Source organism: Pseudorca crassidens, chromosome 11 (genome assembly GCF_039906515.1).
Source record: "Pseudorca crassidens isolate mPseCra1 chromosome 11, mPseCra1.hap1, whole genome shotgun sequence".
In the NCBI taxonomy this organism is placed as follows: Eukaryota; Metazoa; Chordata; class Mammalia; order Artiodactyla; family Delphinidae; genus Pseudorca; species Pseudorca crassidens.
In genome coordinates this window covers 83,543,769-83,561,073 of record NC_090306.1, presented here as the reverse complement: position 1 = coordinate 83,561,073, position 17,305 = coordinate 83,543,769, and the positions used below count along the sequence as shown (strand labels likewise).

The 17,305-nt window shown below is 41.2% G+C and overlaps 1 long non-coding RNA gene across 3 annotated transcripts in view; it reads left to right on the top strand.

The window, feature by feature from the left end:
• The window catches only part of LOC137202994 (uncharacterized), a 615,935-nt gene that overhangs the window by 10,543 nt on the left and 588,087 nt on the right, over positions 1 to 17,305 (top strand). The gene's annotated exons all lie outside the window — the stretch shown is intronic.

The window sequence follows — 17,305 nt, the reverse complement described above, 5'->3', positions numbered from 1 at the left end:
TTGTGGAGCACAGTCTCCGAACGCGCAGGCCCAGCGGCTATGGCTCACGGGCCCAGCCGCTCCGCGGCACGTGGGATCCTCCCAGACCGGGGCACGAACCCCTGTCCTCTGCATCGGCAGGTGGACTCTTAACCACTGCGCCACCAGGGAAGCCCTATAATTTACTTCTTTGTAAATATCAAACCACATGTTTTTTAAAATTATATTTCCACTAAAAAGCAAACAAACCAACCAATGTAGACAAAGAATATTTTTGTTTTAAGTGTTTAAGGATTGATGGGGTCCCAGGCTTTACAGTCTTACTTGAATAGGTGTTGGGAAGACAAAACTTTACTTCTACCTTCTTGGGGTCTCTGTTGGGCCTGAGAATTAAATTGACATAAGACATATTTAGGGGAGAAAAGTATACAGATTTTACATATATCTGGGAACCCCCATAGGAAAATGAAGAACATAGAAGTGGCAAAATCTGAATATTTTTATACTAGGTTGAACAAAGAGAGGCAACTGTGGACAAGGAATCAAAATACATGGGGAGGCCAAAGGAAGATGGGAGTTATTTTAACAAGGTTTATTTGTACAGAATTCTCTTGGCCTTGACACCTCATCTCTGGTGATAAGAATGTTTCTTTCCTCCTGGTATAGGGAGGTCATGTTTTCACATGGAGTTTTACCCCTTGCTTTCAAGAAGAAAAAAGGGGAGGTCAGAGCTCCTTTTTCTCCTGTTGTTTTTCAAGTAAAAATCTCAAAATAGTACTTATTTGGGGTGGCATATGGTGAAATAGTATGAAACTACATAGTATGAAATTCAAAAAGTTCTGAAGGGTATGCAGAGGAAAGTCTCTCTCCCATCTTTGACCCACAGCTACAATTCTCAGGTGATGTTAGGAGTGGTCTGGCAGCTCAGCAAGGTTGTCAAGAGCTCTAGGTTCTTTCTTCTCATTCCTCTGGGTCTTCTTCTGTGCAACCCATAGCAAATTGATTTTTCTTTTCATGATTGTCACCTCATGGTTACAAGATAGCTGCTGCAGCTCCGGGCATTATGGCCACTTTCAACATTGGAGCATGAGGAGAGGCAGCTCCAGTAAACTCTCCTTTTGAATTTGTCCCTTAAGAAAGCCTCTCCAGAAGTACTCTGACCATTGTTTCCCTATGTTTCTCTAACCCCTATTGGGTCACCAGCAGTCTGGGAAAGTGACTACCTGGTACAAATGAGTAGTGATTACAATATAGGTTTTGATATTCTAGTGTTCTGTGCTATTAATAAGAACTGAAATCTGTTAGTATAATACTGTTTTTCCTTAATTTAACAATATGTTTTAATCAGTTTTATGTCTGGAGATATGCCTGGAAAATTACATACTGCATTAAAATTTCAAATCAAACAAAGGTGCGTATGTTTTGAAAGCATTCTGACTGCATCCTTCCTCTATTTCAAGTTCTTTCAAGACATCTTACTACTGACTTAATTCCAGTTTTCCTCATAATTAAAGAGGTTGAGTGTCTTTTCATATGTATCTGTCATTTGTACTTTCTCCAGAGCTAGTTTGGTCTGACTTTTCTTCCAGAGTTTCCTGGTGAAATCATTTTAGAACAGCAACTGAGATGATGGTGACATCATCGTGATCTCAGGATTACTAGGAGTGACCATATTTCCCACTTTGCTTGGGACAGTCCTAGCTTGTGCCTGTTGTCCCACTGTATTTTATTAACAGCAGTCCACTCACTTTCAAAAGTGTCTCAATTTGGATGAAAAACTATATGGTATCTATTACTTAAAATATACATCAGAATGCCACAGTTGCCATTATGTTCTGGAATTTCAATCAGTAGGTGCAAGATTATCATGAAGGCTGGAGTTTGGTGGCTTCATTCGATGTTGTATCGCCAGAGCCCAGAACAGTGCCTAGCAGAGAGTAAGTGCTTAATAAATAAGAATGAGTCAATAAATAAACTTAGTGCTTAGAACTTGGCCCATTGCCGCCTGAGCACCTGGACTCAGTTAGCAAGGAACATGGAGGAATGATTTTGGGGTGTAAACTAATGGTGCCTGCCAAAACATGCAGTTTAGATTTTGATAGATATTGTCAAATTGTTCTCTACAGGGATTGAGCCAGTTTACACTCCCACCAGCAATATGTGAGAGCATCTGTTTCTCTAACCTCCAGCCACATGGTGTTATCAAAATTTGTATCTGCCAATCTGGTAGTTTTAATTTGCATTTCCCTTATTATGGAGAAGGTTGAGCATATTTTCATATGTTTAAAAGCCATTTGGAATTCCTTGCCTGGCAACTGTCTGTTCATATCCTTTGCCCATTTTCGATTGAGTTATTGGTCTCTTTCTTATTGATTTGTAGGAATGCAAATAGTTGTTTCCAGTTTTTCATGTCTTTTGAGTTTGTTTTTGGTGTTTTTTGTTTGTTTGTTTGTTTTTTTCCTGAGCAGAATTTAAAAAAATGTATTCAGACATAGCTTTCCTTTTATAGCTCCTATGTTTTATATCATGCTCACCAAGGCTTTTCCTACTCCTAGATTAGAAAATAATCCTTCTGTATTTTCATCTCGTACTTTTAGGTTTTCATTGTTTTACATGGCAGTCTTGACCCACCTGTAATTTATTTTGGTGTAAGATTTGAGGTATTCCAAAAGAGTTCCCAGATCCAATTCCAATTTGTATGTGGAGGCTTCCCCACACCAACAAGCAATTCTTGGATGCCTGCCAGGTGTCTGAGAATTCAACTCAATTCTGACACTGTTGACCTGGAGACAGAACCAGATTCCACAGGTAAAGGGCTCAGTCCCACAAGGTGCAAGCCCAGGTTGTTACCTGTGCTTCTGACCAACCTGTTATAAATTGGAGGTTCCAATGGCCCCCTCCTAGGGGTTACTTAATTTGTTAGAATGGCTCACAGAACTCAGGAAAACCCATTTACTCACTAGATTACCAATTTATTATAAAAGGATATTAAAGGATACAAATCAACAGCCAGATGAAGAGATACATAGGGTGAGGTATGGGGAAAGGGTGTGTAGCTTCCATGCCCTCTCCAGGGGGGCCTCTCTCCCCAATCTCCACCTATTCATCAACCCTGCAGTTCTTTAGACCCTGTCTTTCTGGGTTTTTATGGAGGCTTCATTACACAGGCACGACTGACTAAATCATTGGCCACTAACGATTGATTCAACCTCCAGCTCCTATCTCTTCCCTGGAGGTTAGGGGCGTGAGACTGAAAGTTCCAACACTCTAAGCACATGGTTGGTTCTCTTGACAACCAGCCCCCACCCTTGGGAGGAATCCAGAAGTCACCTTTCCTGAAGCCTTTTCAGGGACTGAGGACAAGAGACCAAATATCCCATTGCTCTTGCTGCTCAGGAAATTCCAAGGGTTTTGGGAGCTGTGAGCCAGTAAGTGTGGATGGAGACCAAATATATATGAGACATGTATAAATCATAATATTGCAGGTATGAATCCAATCTAATATTGTTTACTGAATATTCCACCTTTTTCTCATAATGGAGACTCTAAAGCGTTTCTGGATTTTAGGGACTCCATTTCCTATGACCAGTACTTTTAACATTCTAGTAAATTCTAGGGAAAGGCATTCAAGGGCAAAGCAGTCAGGATGAAAAGTTAATCTTTAGTTTCATGTCTTTACACCGTTGATTTTCTAATAACACTACCTTTTGCTAAGCACTTATGTGTGAAGTATAATACACACAGAAGGCAGTATAAGATATATATGTAGGGTTTAAGAATACTGATAAAATGACACTTGTGTCCCTGTTACCTGGGATAACAAGTGAAACATTGCAGTGACTTGAAATTCACTGTGTGCTCTTCTTTAATCAAATTCTCCACCCTCCTCCTCAAGAGGTAACCATTAGCCTGATTATTTTTTGGTAATTATCCCTTGCTTTGCTTTATACTTTTACCTTAGGTAATATATTGCTCATATAGATAGATAGATAGATAGATAGATATAGATAGATAGATAGATAGATAGATAGATATATTTAAAGCTGTGGTTTTCTTTTTTTTTTGAAGATGTTGGGGGTAGGAGTTTATTAATTAATTAATTTATTTTTGCTGTGTTGGGTCTTCGTTTCTGTGCGAGGGCTTTCTCTAGTTGTGGCAAGCGGGGGCCACTCTTTATCGCGGTGCGTGGGCCTCTCACTGTCGTTGCCTCTCCTGTTGCAGAGCACAGGCTCCAGACGCACAGGCTCAGTAGTTGTGGCTCACGGGCCTAGTTGCTCCGCGGCATGTGGGATCCTCCCAGACCAGGGCTCGAACCCGTGTCCCCTGCATTAGCAGGCAAGCTCTCAACCACTGCGCCACCAGGGAAGCCCTATTGCTCATATTTTTGACAACTGAGTAGCAAGCACAACCATTGTGGCAGGTTCTCAGAAGATAAGCTACAGTTCCCCAAGTCAAGTTTGTCTTTAGCACTTCTGAGAGAATCCAAGAGCTCCTTCTGGAAAGTCAGGGGTCAGATCAAGAGTGAGTTCTGGGAAACACAGGATATGCCACAGTTGGACCATCTGCTGTAGTTTGGGTCAGGTGACAGACATCTGCAGAAATATAGTCAGGCGATGGATGGCTCTCTATCTGATGCTTTCCTGCCTCTATGGCCCCTCTTCTACTCTCTAGAGGAAATCAAAACTGACCCCTTCTGTGGGTGAAGGGAATTTCCTCAGCTCATCCAAACAGCAGGCCATGGTGAGTGTGTTAGTTTTCTATTGCCATGTAACAAATTCCCACAAATGTAACAGCATCAATCCTTCTCAAACTCTTCCAAAAAATGGCAGGGGGAGAAACACTCCCAAATTCATTCTATGAAGCCACCATCACCCTGATACCAAAACCAGAAAAAATAACACATAAAAAGAAAATTATAGACCAATATCACTGATGAACATAGATGCAAAAATCCTGAACAAAATACTAGCAAACAGAATCCAACAGCACATTAAAAGGATCATACACCATGATCAAGTGGGGTTTATCCCAGGGATGCAAGGATTCTTCAACATAACCAAATCAATCAATGTGAAACACTGCATTAACAAATTAAGGAATAAAAACCATATGATTATCTCAATAGATGCAGAAAAAGCTTCTGACAAAATTCAACACCCATTTATGCTAAAAACTCTCCAGAAAATGGGCATAGAGGAAACCTACCTCAACATAAAAAAGGCCATATGTGACAAACCCACAGCAAGCATCATACTCAATGGTGAAAAACTGAAAGCATTTCCTCTAAGATCAGGAACAAGACAAAGATGTCCACTCTTGCCACTCTTATTCAACATAGTTTTTGAAGGCCTAGCTGCAGCAATCAGAGAAGAAAAAGAAATTAAAGGAATACAAATTGGAAAAGAAGAAGTAAAACTGTCACTGTTTGCAGATGACATGACACTATACATAGAGAATCCTAAAGATGCCACCAGAAAACTACTAGAGCTAATCAATGAATTTGGTAAAGTTGCAGGATACAAAATTAATGCACAGAAATCTCTTGCATTCCTGTACACTAATGATGAAAAATCTGAAAGAGAAATTAAGGAAACACTCTCATTTACCACTGCAACAAAAAGAATAAAATACCTAGGAGTAAACCTACCTAGGGAGAAAAAAGACCTGTATGCAGAAAACTGTAAGACACTGATGAAAGAAATTAAAGGTGATACAAACAGATGGAGAGATATACCATATTCTTGGACTAGAGGAATCAATATTGTGAAAATGACTATACTGCCCAAAGCAATCTACAAATTCAAAGCAATCCCTATCAAATTACCAGTGGCATTTTTTACAGAACTAGAACAAAAAAATCTTAAAATTTGTATGGAGAGACAAAAGACCCCGAATAGCCAAAGCAGTCTTGAGGGGTAAAAGTGGAGCTGGAGGAATCAGACTCCCTGACTTCAGACTGTACTACAAAGGTACAGTAATCAAGACAATATGGTACTGGCACAAAAACAGAAATATAGATCAATGGAAAAAGATAGAAAGCCCAGAGATAAACCCACGCACCTATGGTCAAGTAATCTATGACAAAGGAGTTAAGGATATACAATGGAGAAACGACAGTCTCTTCAATAAGTGGTGCTGGGAAAACTGGACAGCTACATGTAAAAGAATGAAATTAGAACACTACCTAACACCATACACAAAAATAAACTCCAAATGGATTAAAGACTTAAATGTAAGACCAGACACTATAAAACTCTTAGGGGAGAACATAGGAAAAATACTCTTTGACATAAACCACAGCAAGATCTTTTTTGACCCACATCCTAGAGTAATGGAAATAAAAACAAAAATAAACAAATGGGACTTAATTAAACTTAAAAGCTTTTGCACAGCAAAGAAAACCATAAACAAGACAAAAAAGACAACCCTCAGAATGGGAGAAAATATTTGTAAATGAAACGATGGACAAAGGATTAATTTCCAAAATACACAAACAGCTTATGGAGCTCAATATCAGAAAAGCAAACAATCCAATTAAAAAATGGGCAGAAGACCTAAATAGACATTTCACCATAGAAGACACACAGATGGCCAAGAGGCACATGAAAAGATGCTCAACATCACTAACTATTAGAGAAATGCAAATCACAACTACAATGAGGTATCACCTTATGCCAGTCAGAATGGCCATTATCAAAAAATCTAGAAACAGTAAATGCTGGAAAGGGTGTGGTGAAAAAGGGACCCTCCTGCACTGTTGGTGGTAATGTAAATTGATACAACCACTATGGAAAACAGTATGGAGGTTCCTTAAAAAGCTAAAAATAGACCTACCATATGACCCAGCAATCCCAATAGTGGGCATATACCCTGAGAAAACCATAATTCAAAAAGAGACATGTACCACAATGTTCATTGCAGCTCTATTTAGAATAGCCAGGACATGGGACCAACCTAAATGTCCACTGACAGATGAATGGATAAAGAAGATATGGCACATATATACAATGGAATATTACTCAGCCATAAAAAGAAACAAAATTGAGCTATTTGTAGTGAGGTGGATGGACCTAGAGTCTGTCATACAGAGTGAAGTAAGTCAGAAAGAGAAAAACAAATACTATATGCTAACAAATATATATGGAATCTAAAAAAAAAAAGGTACTGATGAACCTAGTTGCAGGGCAGGAATAAAGAGATAGATGTAGAAAATGGACTTGAGGACATGGGGTGGGGGACGAAACTGGGGAGAAGTGAGAGTAGCATCGACATACATAAACTACCGAGTGTAAAATAGTTGGCTGGTGGGAAGCAGCAGCATAGCACAGGGAGATCGGCTCAGTGCTTTGCAATGACCTAGAGGGGTGGGACAGGGAGGATGGGAGGGAGGCTCAAGAGGGAGGGGATATGGGGACATGTGTGTGCATATGGCTGATTCGCTTTGTTGTGTAACAGAAACTAACACAGTATTGTGAAGTAATTATACTCCAATAAAGATCTATTAAACACACACACACATACACACATTTATTATCCCACAGTTTTCACAGGCCAGGAATTCAGCACATTTTAGCTGGCTTCTCTGCTTACAATATCATAAGGCTGAAATCAAGATGTCGATTGGCTGTATCCTCACTTGGAGGCTTGGTTGGAGAAAGCTCCATTTCCATGCTCCCTCTGGTTGTTAGCAGAATTCATTTCCTTGCAGCTGTAGGACTGAAATCCCCATTGGCTTGCTGGCTGTCAATGAGGACTGCTCTCAGCTCTTAGAGGTGGCCCTCAGGTCCTTCAGCACTTGGGATTAAAGGCAGTGTCTCATTTTAGGATGCTGAGATTTTCTATGGCTTGCCGGGCCTGTAAATCACTGCTTCCACTGGCTTCTCCTCTGCCCTTCACACCCTCAACCCTTAGTTTGTATAAGCTTCTGATTCTCTCTATTAAAACGCTTCTATTTGTGTCCCTAGAGTGGCTTCTGTTTTCTTGGCCAAACTCTGACTGATACAGTTGTTTTGCTTTCAGCATTGCTGTTTGGATTTGAAACCATTTTGTTTCCAATACGGAATATATGAGACCCTTTTTTCTTCTCTGGAGGCTGGTAGAATCATCTCTTGGACCCTCAGTGTTTTGAAATTCCACAATAGTGTGTCATGGGTGGTTCTGTTTTTAATCCATGGGGTATGGCTTCCAGAGCGTCCTTTCAATCTGGTGATTTATGCCCTGTGGTTCTAGGACATTTTTCTGAATTGATTATTTTCTTCTGTTTATTTTCTCTGTCTTTTATCTTTCTGGAGCTCCTATTATCTGGATGTTGGACTTCTTGGGCTAGTTCTTTAATTTAAAATTTTTCTCATAGCATTGTCTTTTTGCTCCATTTTGGGGAGATTTCTACAAATTTATCCTCTGTTTTTTAAATCTGTTAGCATATTTTAAATTTCCAAGTGTTCATTCTTTTATTGAAGTATAGTTGATTTACAATGTGTTAATTTCTGCTATGCAACAAAGTGATTTAGTTATATATATATACATTATTTTTCATACTCTTTTCCATTATGGTTTATCACAGGATATTGAATATAGTTCCCTGTGCTCTACAGTAGGACCTTGTTGTTTATCCATTCTATATAGAATAGTTTGCATCTACTAACCCCAAACTCCCAGTCCATCCCTTCCCCCCCGCCTTGGCAACCACAAGTCTGTTCTCTATGTCTGTGAGTCTGTTTCTCTTTTGTAGATAAGTTCATTAGTGTCATATTTTAGGTTCCACAAAGAAGTGATATCATATGGTATTTGTCTTTTTCTGACTTACTTCATCAAGTGCTCGTTCTTATACTCAGATTATACTTTTATTTTTTTTCAGATTATACTTTTAAAGTAGCATTTAGTTCTAGGTTTTTTTTTTTTTTTTGCGGTACGCGGGCCTCTCACTGCTGTGGCCTCTCCCGTTGCAGAGCACAGGCTCCGGACGCGCAGGCTCAGCGGCCATGGCTCACGGGCACAGCCGCTCTGCGGCATGTGGGATATTCCCAGACCGGGGCACGAACCCGTGTCCCCTGCATCGGCAGGCGGACTCTCAACCACTGCGCCACCAGGGAAGCCCTCTAGTTCTAGTTTTATGAAAGCAAAATATTTTCTTTTCTCTTTGAGAACGTTAGTCTCAGAAGTTTTCCTCTCCTTTCTGTTTCCTTCAAGTTCCTTCTCCTTCTGTTTGTTTGGTTCCCAGTGTTTACGCTAGGGGCTTTTCTCAGATCATTGGAAATCCTGGATTGTCTGCTCCTGATTGAGTGAGACCCCAAAATAATAATTTGCAGTTTTGAGAGTATGGGTAACTTCTGCACTTTAGGAACCTCACTGTAGGTGTCCTGAATGATTAACCTCGATCCCTTTGACGGTATCTTTAGTTCTTTCTTCTTGGGCTACTTAGATTACTTGGAAAGCGTTTCAGTTATCTATCTGGAGGATTAAGATCTGTTTGCCAATGTTTTGGGAGCCAAATAAGGAAAGAGAGCTGAGGGTCTCAGCATTCAGCCTTCAGTGAACACACCGTTACTTAATACACCTGATTTCAGTACAGTATCCATAATTTAAACAGTCCTCAAGTCCAGAGAACACTATTTTACCTTCTCTAGTGAATAAACCATCAGTTTTTTGCTGGTGTTGGAAACGGGCATTGATCTAGCTGTGTGGAATAAATAAATTGTTCCAGCGGGTTAACTGCTGCCTCCTTATTTTACCATCTTTTTCCATCTCCAGTACCAGAGGTCTCTGGTACTACCAGTTCCTGAAACCTTTGAGGATTCTGATGTGTTGTTTCTCAGCTTTCCTCATTGCCAGCTTAGGATTCAACTCTATTGGGTCTGCCATTGATTACACCTCATCCATCTGTTTTCTAGTTTCCAGCACTTTTTTTTTTTTGCTATTGTCTTTTCTTTTGTTCTCGCAGACCTTGTGGATTTATTTTATTATTATTATTTTTTAAGTCCTTCAGAGTCACAGGATGGCTGCTGCCAACTCTATCACATCCATGCATTATAGCATTCAAAATAGGAAGACAGAGGTTTTTACCAGGAAGATAAATTGCTCCAAAGTTAGACCACCCCTCAGTCTGATTGATCAGATTTGTGTGCCCACCACGTGTCCACCCCTAAATCAAGCAAAAGGGAAGGGAAACCAACAGGGTTCATTAGTTGTGGTTGGGGGGAGAGCCCGCCATCTTGGAGCATGTTTCTGCCATATGCCTGCACAAACTGGGAGCTCTGTGAGCAAGTAATAAGGAAAAAGGGCTGTTAAGTAGGCAGTCAACATTTGTTACCATATTTCTGGTACAAGCACACCACATGTAATATTGAAGACTGTTGATTAGTTGACAATCAGTGGGCAAAATCAGATTAAAATGTTTTGAATGTCTCACAATTACATAACATCATTTAAGGTGCAGTGATCAATCCATCAGTAGAACAGAGGTAGAGGATAAGGATTATATTTTATAAGAATGAAATACTGACAAGATTTAGCAAAAGTTTCAGAGTTTGGCTTTAGGAATAAAGTTAAGACAATGGAGTAAGAGTTTGATTAAATTCACAGCTAGAACCAGATATATCACATCAATATTAATAGCGAAAAAGCCAAGAAAGAAAATATTTCCAAAGGGGAAAATAGTACATCTGAAATTTTGGGGGGATTTCTGCTTATGAAAGAAATGGTTCTCAGTTGGTGAAAAAGTCAGTAGACCTCTCTATATAGCTAAGGAGGTTAGCTAGTCCTGCTGCTTTTGATGAATTATTCGAAGGCTCACCCACTTAGAAAAAGCTGTGTGCATTTAAAATAAATCATTAATGATAAAATTGATTGTAGTTTGTGAAAAACCAAACAAACAGGTATGTGTGGTTCCTTTTGAAATATTTGTTCTCAAGTTCTGAAGGAATTGTGCCAGTTGGGTTTTTAGTCCCATGTAACAGAAGTTATTCTAGCCAGTTTCAGCAGAAACATAATTTATTAAGGTCTAACTGATAGCTCAGAGAAACTCTGGGAGGGTCAGAGTCAGGCTTGGTGGCCTCACAACCAGAAGCAAAGGACGAGTTGGCTACGCTGACTACTCCATCACAGCGTCAGCCACTGAAGACCCTGTTAGAGCGCCCTCTACTGCTGTCTGCCGTGAAGACCCGCACTGGGACGTCTGCCGCCTCCCACCTCCCATGTTGGGCACCTCCACCTCCACCCTTCCCAGAAGAATAATTCTGTACACTGCCTGTTTCCTCCAATTGTTCTGCAAATTGAATTTACATATGGGTGTATCTGATTAGTAGAGCCTACGTCACACGTCAGCACCGTGGCTGCAAGAGAGGCCAAGAAAGCGAGTTTCTGATTTCTGCCTTTGAGAGTGGGACTCATAACGTGGGAAATTTGCCAAACATGGGAAGAATGTACAATAGATGCAGGGCCGCCGTGAAGAGCGCGTATGCCAAATGGAAAGAGAATAGACAGAGCTAAGAACGTGGACTCTGGAGTCAGATGGACCTTAGTTCAAGGAGAGCTCCACAGCTTCCCCTACGTTCACTCTGGGTCAGCTACTCATGGCTGTTTCCTTATATGTAAAATACAGATAATGATAATGATGGCATCACACTGGTGCTGTTAAGGTTAAACGAGGGAACGCTTAAAGCATTTAACCTAGTGCCTGGTGCAGGTACATGGTGAACACTCATTACAAGTTCATATTGTTTTTGTTGATGTTGTTGGTATTACTGTTGTTGATGTAAAAGGACAATCAAAGCTGAGGATATAAAAATGAATCTTTGTAGAAACCATTTGATAGTTTCTGTCCCAGGAATTAGTTTCAGTATTAAACTTACATCCCCCGTTTCCGGTGTAAAAACCAAACAACCACCAAGAAGGGTTAGTACCAATGTCCTGATAAATTATAAATGCTTCAGTCATTCTCACCATTTTCTTGTGCCTCCCCCACCCCTTTATTTGTCCACTCTTACAGTCACAGAATGCCAGTTATAAGTCAACACATGCCCTCTTAAAAATCAAAGTATAGGGACTTCCCTGGTCGTCCAGAGGTTAAGACTCTGCCTTCCAAAGCAGGGGGCACGGGTTTGATCCCTGGTCAGGGAACTGAGATCCCACATGCTGTGTAGGGCGGCCAAAAAGTAAAAAAAAAAAAATCAAAGTATAAAAAGAACAGCTCAATGTATGTTGATATCGACAATGTTATGTTTAGTGTTTCTTGCTGGAGGGGGTCTTCTATATGTGCATATGTTGACAAATAGGCTTGATAAAAATTTTGGCTGAGAAAAGGATATTAACTTATATAAACATCCCTGAGAAGTAAAACTTTAGTGGATGTATTGTGAGAGTATACCATTACAAAAAAGAACTAGGATGGGGCAGTGGAATCCTCTCCATGACCAGATTTCACTATTTTTAGATGAATGGTGAAAATATGGTTTTATTATGCTACGTAAGCTTTTCTGCATGTGCTACACAGCTGACTCTCTTGGAGTGTAGTGGGCAGTTTTGGAGTCACAGGGTTGGCAAGCAAATCTCTGCTCTGCCATTTTTTAGCTGAGTAACTGTTTTGAGCCTCAGATTTGGCATCTGTAAATGAAAATAAAATATGCTGCTTTCAGGGTTCTTGTGAATTAAATGAAGGCTTAGTATGTTTGGTGCTTAGTAAAGTGTCTGACGCGTAATGTGCATTAGCCACACATGATGAAGTTGTACATTGACAAAGGGGAAAGGTAGCAGAAATAATTTTAAAAAATTAAATTGGGACTTGACTTTCATTGTACTGCATTAGCTGTTTATACAGAATTCGCTTTGTTAATTAGTTTTAGGCTGGCAACATTATTTTAGTTTCCCCTGTGTCTTAGTCAGTTTGGGCTGCTATAACAGAATACCATAAACTGGGTGGCTGATAAACAACAGAAATTTATTTCTCAGAGTTCTGGAAGCTGGGAAGTCCAAGATCAAGATTGTGGCAGATCTGATGTCTGGTGAGAACACTCTTCCTGGTTCACAGATGGCTGTCTTCTCTCTCTGTCTTCACATGATAGAAGGGGTGAGGGAGCTCTCTGGCGTTTCTCTTATCAAAGCACTACCCTCATGCCCTAATCACCTCCCAAAGGCCCCACCTCCTAATACCATTGCATTGGAGGTTAGGTTTTAACATGTGAATTTTGGGGGGAGCACAAACATTTTGTCTATAGCCCTCTGGATACTGTTGGACCTGTGGTCTGGTTTTCAATTGCTGCAGAACAAACCCTTGTAAAACTTAGTGGCGTAAAATAACAACAATTTTATTAAGCTCCCAGATTCCATGGGTCAGGAATCTAACAGGGGACTGTAGAGATGGCTTGCTTCTGCTCCACAATGCCTGGGGCTTCGGGTGGGAAGACTTGAATAGCTAATGATGACTCAGAAGGTGAGGGGCTGGAATCATCTGGAGACTTTTTACTTACATGTCTGGTACCTGGGCTGGGCTTAACTGAAATTGTCACCTGGAGCATCTACACTTGGCCTCCCCATGGGGCTTGGGCTTGTTACAGGAGGGTGAGTGGCTTCCAAGACAGAGTATCCAGACAGCGAACAATCGAAGTGTAACCAGGGGAAAGTTACATAGCCTTTCTGATTTAGTCTCAGAAGTCACAAAGCCATCACTTTTGCTACATTCTGTCGGTATAAGTGAATCACCAAGGCCAGCCTAGATTCAGGGGGAGGGGAATTAGGCTCCACTTCCTGATGGTGGAGTGGCCAGGTCACATTGCAGAAGAGCATGCGGGATAGATGTTATTGAGGCCTCTTTGGAAAATGCAATCTCCCAGAGGCTGAGCACGTTTCAGCCTGGCATGAAAGTTTGGTCCATGTAAAAATGTTCCAGATATGTCATTAAACAAGAAAAGCAGATTATAGAACAGCGTGTACAGTACAATTCTATTTTTGTTTAAAAATATGCAGGGACTTCCCTGTTGGTCCAGTGGTTGAGACTCTGCGCTTCCACTGCAGGGGGTGCGGGTTTGATCCTTGGTTGGGGAACTAAGATCCTGCATGCCATGTGGTGTGGCCAAAAAATATATATATATATATGTGTGTGTGTGTGTACATATGTGTGTGTACATATATATGTGTGTGTACATATATATACACACACACACACGCACAAAACTCTGTATGTGTGTGCATGTGTGTGTGAATGCATGCATGTGTATGTCTATGGGTGTGTCAAGGCCACAGAAATTGGGTGTGCTAGAAATATGACTTAATTATTTTCTAAAACGCAATTTTTGACTACTAGCTCCATACTCCCACCCCCAGAGTCCATCCCTGCCCATTCTTCTGGATACAGAAAGTGGTACTTAGTTGCTTCCAGATGAACCCAGTTGACTTCAGTGGTTTCTCAGTCATTTCAGTCTTAAAGTTCCGACAGATTCAGGATTGTTTCCTCTCTGTATTCCTCTTGCCCCCCTGGAGTTGACGCTAACCCCTGGGGAGTGTTAAAAGAAAAACTGAGACATGTTAAACATTTTAAGAGTTTATTTGAGCAAAAATTGATTCGAATGGGGCAGTGCCAAACAGGAAGTGGTTAGGAGTGCTCTGTGGACAGGAGCCAGGGGCAGGACCTACAGAGAAGGTGCAGAAGCAAAGGAAGGAAATTATTTGGCTACAGCTTGAAGCCTAGATGGCTGTTTGTGATTGCTTGTCCTTAGCATTTTGGTTTCGTAACCTTGAGTCATTTACAGGCTTAGATTTTGGTTTGCTCACATTGGCCGCCATGACTTTACAGCCACCTCAGTCTAATGGCCTCCTCGTTTAATTGATTTAATGGGAGCTTGTGTAAATGCCACTTTAGCAGCAACAGGAAGGGGGTGCCTACTCTTTCATCTTGCCCACGACATCCTGCATCAGCTGTCTTTCTGCCCATCTGTCAGCCTGAAGGCCCTGGCTTGGGTCCACCTGGTTTCCTGACGCTGGGTCTCTCTGGAGATGGGGCCTCATCCTCAACATTCCCCCAGGGCAGCAAATCATATCCTTACACTGTAGCAATTTCTTGTCTGGGCTGAAGGATAATCTTTTCTTCTGGGCTGTTCTTTTCATCTCTCAGCTTATTTCCGAGCACCATTTGGGCCCTGGGGAGATTGTGCATGCTCTTGCAGGACAACCTGGGAGCCATGGAGATCCAGGGTGCCAACTAGGCTCCTTTAATACATGCATGTGCCCCTCTGCCCCTTCTTCTCTCTGATCGCTGCTCCTCTATACCTCACCAGCTTACACGCAACTCATAGATCTTCTCAACTCTGGGCTCCCCAAATTTTAAAGGGTTTAAAAAATTTCCACCCATTCCAAAACTCCACCTTAAGGACTCTTGTATCTGCCAGGAATGCTTTTGGTTGTGAGAAACAGAGAACGTGGTGTATGGCAGCTTAAGTCAGTAAGGCTTTATTTTTCTCACAAGCAAGAGTTGTGCAATGACTCCATGATGTCCTTCATGTTCTGGGGCAGTGCTGTCCGACAGATATATAATGGGAGCTGCATACATAATTTAAAAATTTATGGTAGCAACATTAAAAAGAGCAAAAGAAACAGGTTAAATTGATTTTAATGATATGTATTATTTAACCCAATATATCCCCAAACTTTCAATATGCAATCCGTATAAAAATTATTAAGGCGATATTTTTACATTTTGGTGGTACTAAAATTCTTCAAAATTCGCTGTGTATTTTACACTCACGGCACATCTCTATTTGAACTCGCTGCATTTCAATTGCTTGATAGCCTCATGTAACGAGTGGCTACTTATTGGACGGTGTACATCTAGGGCCTTTATCTTTTTGTTTGCTAACCTATCTTAGCCTGTGGCCTTGTTTCCTCATGGTTACAAACTGGCTGCAGCACACTAGGTATCAGTTCTGCACTTAAGGGAGGAAGAAGGAAAAGATGACATCTATATCAAGAAAGTGAAATATTTTCTAGAAATCTCTAGCAGACTTTTGCCCATATCTGATTAGCTGGTACTTTGTCACCTGGCCATGCCTTACTGCAAAGAAGGCTGGGAAAATGGCACCAGAGTAAAATTGGGGTTCTGAGAGTAAGAAAGAAAGAGGAAGATGGGTACCAGGGCACAGTCAGCAGAGTCCGTTGCAGGGCCCAGTTCCCCTACCACACTCTGCACTTGAGCCTCTTGCTTCCTCTCCTGACTCTCCTCCCATTTCCCAACTTAGAGGTTCTTCACCAGCCAGGGAGTGGGAGGTGGGGGGGGGGAGGGTCCAGGAAAAACAGTTTTCAACTATTTGCATATCTTTTCCAATCCTTTCTGTTTTACACTGCAATGTGACTTTTGGTCTTAAAAGAAAAAAAAATGTGGTGTGTTCTCTTTGATACCTCTGCTAAAAATCTCGAAAATCATGGGTGCCCACCCATCTAGCTGGGGGCGGGGAGCAACAAACACAGAGTCTTAGAAAGCAAAGCAATTAATATTTTATATGTCATCCTGCTGCGTATGCGTAGGAAAGGGAACTATGTACATCTGGATGATGAGAAAATCATAGGAATGTTTTTCCATTTCTTTTTGTTTGTATTTCTAAACTTTATGCTATGAAGAAGTATAATTTACTCATAGGATTAAAAATTTTGGTCCATTTAATCCAATTGTAGCAAATTGATGTTTTAAAAATATCAAATAATCCCAGGATATAACTTCAATTACTGTAATACAGTAGCACTCAATTAAATATTAGTATACATTGCCAATAGGATATTTAGGGAGTATATATATATATATATTTTAAAAAATTAATTAATTTTTGGCTGTGTTGGGTCTTCGTTTCTGTGCGAGGGCTTTCTCTAGTTGCGGCAAGCAGGGGCTACTCTTCATCGCGGTGCGCGGGCCTCTCACTATCGCGGCCTCTCTTGTTGCGGAGCACAGGCTCCAGACGTGCAGGCTCAGCAGCACTGTGACATGTGGGATCTTCCCAGATCAGGGCTCGAACCCGTGTCCCCTGCATTGGCAGGCAGATTCTCAACCACTGTGCCACCAGGGAAGCCCGGGAGTATATATTTTTAAAATAAGTTTATTTATTTATTTTTGGCTGCGCTGGGTCTTCATTGCTGCGCGCGCGGGTTTTCTCTAGCTGCGGCGAGTGGGGTCTACTCTGTTGCAGTGTGCGGGCTTCTCATTGCAGTGGCTTCTCTTGTTGCGGAGCACAGGCTCTAGGCACAAGGGCTTCAGTAGTTGTGGCTCACGGGCTCTAGAGCACAGGCTCAGTAGTTGTGGCACACGGGCTTAGTTGCTCCGCAGCATGTGGGATCTTCCTGGACCAGGGCT